This window comes from Cervus canadensis, chromosome 15, assembly GCF_019320065.1.
Source record: "Cervus canadensis isolate Bull #8, Minnesota chromosome 15, ASM1932006v1, whole genome shotgun sequence".
In the NCBI taxonomy this organism is placed as follows: Eukaryota; Metazoa; Chordata; class Mammalia; order Artiodactyla; family Cervidae; genus Cervus; species Cervus canadensis.
Window position 1 is genome coordinate 8,776,004 of NC_057400.1, and position 2,881 is coordinate 8,778,884.

A 2,881-nucleotide genomic window follows, 5' to 3' on the forward strand; every position below is an offset into this window, starting at 1 on the left:
TTTTGCTATTTTCCTAAGATTCTGGTCAGGGGGCATGTGGTGGCCATAGGAGATGCGGACACATGGGCCTATGTGCCATCTAGAAAATGCTGGGCCAGGAGTGTGGGAGTCCAGTGTCAAGTCTGGGCTGGGTGCCATCACTAGTGAACCAGGTAACCTTAGGCATTTTGTTCATTAAGACTTAATAAAATGGAATGCTAGAAATGAACCAAAGCCAACTCATAGAGTGGCTTCAGAGACCCAGGGAAATTGTGGATATACAGGAATTTGAGAAAGTAAAATCTTCTATCAAGTAGGTCGCAGTGAACTTGAGTTTTTCATAATGAAATAGCAAACAGAAAACACTGGTGAGGATGCTCAGGAAGGAAGTAAGTGTTAGTCACTCGGTTGTGTCCAACTCTGCGACCCCATGGACTGTAGACTGCCAGGCTCCTCTGTCCATGGAATTCTCCAGGCAAGAATACTGGAGTGGGTAGCCATTCCCTTCTCTAGGAGATCTTCCCCACCCAGGGGTCAAACCCAGGTATCCTGCATTGCAGGCAGATTCTTCACCATCTGAACCACAAAGGAAGCCCTAAGAAGGAAGGGTGAGGATTTAGTCTTCCTTTCATGCATCCACTCCAAATGCATTGAGCCTCTGTATGTCCAAGGTCACAGAAGGAGATAGAATATGGTGCTTGACCTAGACAGGATCTTTTATATATAGGCCAGGAAAAAAGGTGTTTTGAGTCTGTTTTTCTTCCCATTATATTCCAATAATACTTGACAGTAGTTAATACTTAGAGTGCATACTCAATAAATACTTGTTGATTAAATGAATGAACTACCAAATGTGTAAGGGTTCAAGACTAGTAAACAGATATTTCAATAAAGTATGATAAAGTTAGGAGAGTGATAAAGCAGCCAGGCGAACTCCATGAAGAGCACCTCACCCGCTGGGGCAGGGAAGGAGGGAGTTTTAGGAGGGGCTCCGGGGAGGAGTGTGCTGGGAAGGAGAAGTCGGGAAAAACAGACCAAAGCCGGTCTGGGAGGTGCTAGAGACACTCTGGGGCCCTCCATCCACCTTAAGGAGGGAGGACCCAAGGATGGGGAAGTCAGATCGTAGTCTTACAGAGCTATTCTGTGTGTGTCCAGTCAAGTGAGAGAGCAGCCAGCTGGAAGGGAAGCTGGAAATCGTGAGATTTGGTTTAAGCCGGAAGAGTGGCTTGGGCCAGGGACCAGAAACTAAAGTGGAGAGCTCTGGAGGGCACGGCTGGAGAGGAAGGACAAGGCGGTGAGAATGACGGTGGGTGTGACTTATTGGGATGCAGGCAGGGACATCGGCGGGGGCGGGGGGAGGGATGAGCGCATGCGCCGTGCTCACACAGGCGTGCGCCTGTGCGCCAGCGCGCAAGCGCGCGCATTAAAACTCCAGCTGATAAAATTGACAAAGGCGAGACGGCCTCTCGTCCGTCCCTCGCGGCCACCGAGCTGGCGCGGCCAATGATGCCCGAGGCGAAGGGGAGGGACCAGCGGAGCGCCTGGCAGAGCCAGACCCAAGCAAAAACAAAGCCGTCTCTCTGAAACAAAACCGAAACACACGTGGCCGGGGAAAGGTAAATATTTCTGAGACGATGTGAACAAAGGGGAAAAGTCAATCCAGGCAAGTTTGAGTGTCTGCTTGGAGACTTCGGCGACCCTGAGAGCTGGATACTTTATGAGAACGTCCTTTGCCCCTTCCTCCCTCTCTCCCCGAAGGAAAATAAATCCTTGGCCAAAAGAGATTTGCCGACAAGAAAAGAAGACCGTCTGCAGACTGTCCCCGCTGGCACTAGCAGGACCCGGCCAGAAGTGCCTCGTGAGTGACATTGAGGTCGTGGCTCAGTACCGTCAGCCTCCAAACACCGTGGTGCAGAGAACGAGGCCCTCCGCAGTGGGACAGGCGCAGCGCCAAGGAACCCTTTTTCTCTTTAGTCCTTCTTGCCAACCGGAGAAATAACGCCTCGGCATTTCTGCCTCTAACTCTGCTTCCTGTTCTCCACCCCAGATTCGCTGCGCCGCAGCCTCTCAGCCCCACCCCCACCGCCCGCTGTGAGTCACCCCCTCTCCCCCTTCTCTCAACCGGAGTGTGCAGAGCAAGGCCCTATTGTGGTTACCCATAAATGCAAAGGCGCGGAGACACCAGTCCCTCTATGAGGAGCTGGCATTTTAATTAGCACACTCCAACAGCCATAAACCCCGACTGCTGTCCCATCTCTCCCCCCGCTCCCAGGGTCCTCCTCCAACCTCCCCACTCACCCCCATCTATGTTAAAAAAAAAAAAAAAAAAAAGCCATAAAGCCTTTCTCCAATCGCCTTCTTGCAGTTTATGCAACCCCCAGAACACAGGTTGATTGGAAAGGTCTCTCTCCTGGATAACAACAATTCAATGTGCCTTGACATTTTAATAGCCTGCCGTCCTGGTGAACACAATCGAGCAAGGCAGTGAAGCAAAAATCATTAGGTAAGCAAGATAATCTAAGCAGGATCTGCCGCCTGCACGCTCACATCTGGGGCAGGCTGCGCAGCTGGGGCAGTCGGCAGAGCCCGCGGCCTCATCCTGCATTGCAGAGGGGTTTGCTCCAACATAGACACTTGTTCAGCTAGAGACACGCACCCCTGCAGACAGGTTTCGGGAGATAAACACAGACAAGGACAGGCTCCCTGAAGCACCCCCGATATGAAATAGCTTGAGAGTATGCAAATTTACAATGAATCAAAACACCCACCACCTCTCCAAACGACCACCAAATTAAACTCACTGCTCTCAATTCAGGCTTTGCTGTATCACTGAAAATGAAGCAAATATTGGCTGGCATTCCTAATGCCAACTATCTATGAAGGCTGATGTATTTCCATGCAT

At 50.9% G+C, this 2,881-nt stretch overlaps 1 long non-coding RNA gene across 1 annotated transcript; it reads left to right on the forward strand.

Annotated features, from left to right (window-relative positions):
- Nucleotides 1-1,392: 1,392 nt before the first annotated feature.
- LOC122453745 lies at nucleotides 1,393-2,334 on the forward strand. Its single transcript, XR_006273156.1, has 2 exons — nucleotides 1,393-1,595; nucleotides 1,738-2,334. It is a non-coding gene; the product is annotated as an uncharacterized LOC122453745 (long non-coding RNA).
- Nucleotides 2,335-2,881: the final 547 nt, after the last annotated feature.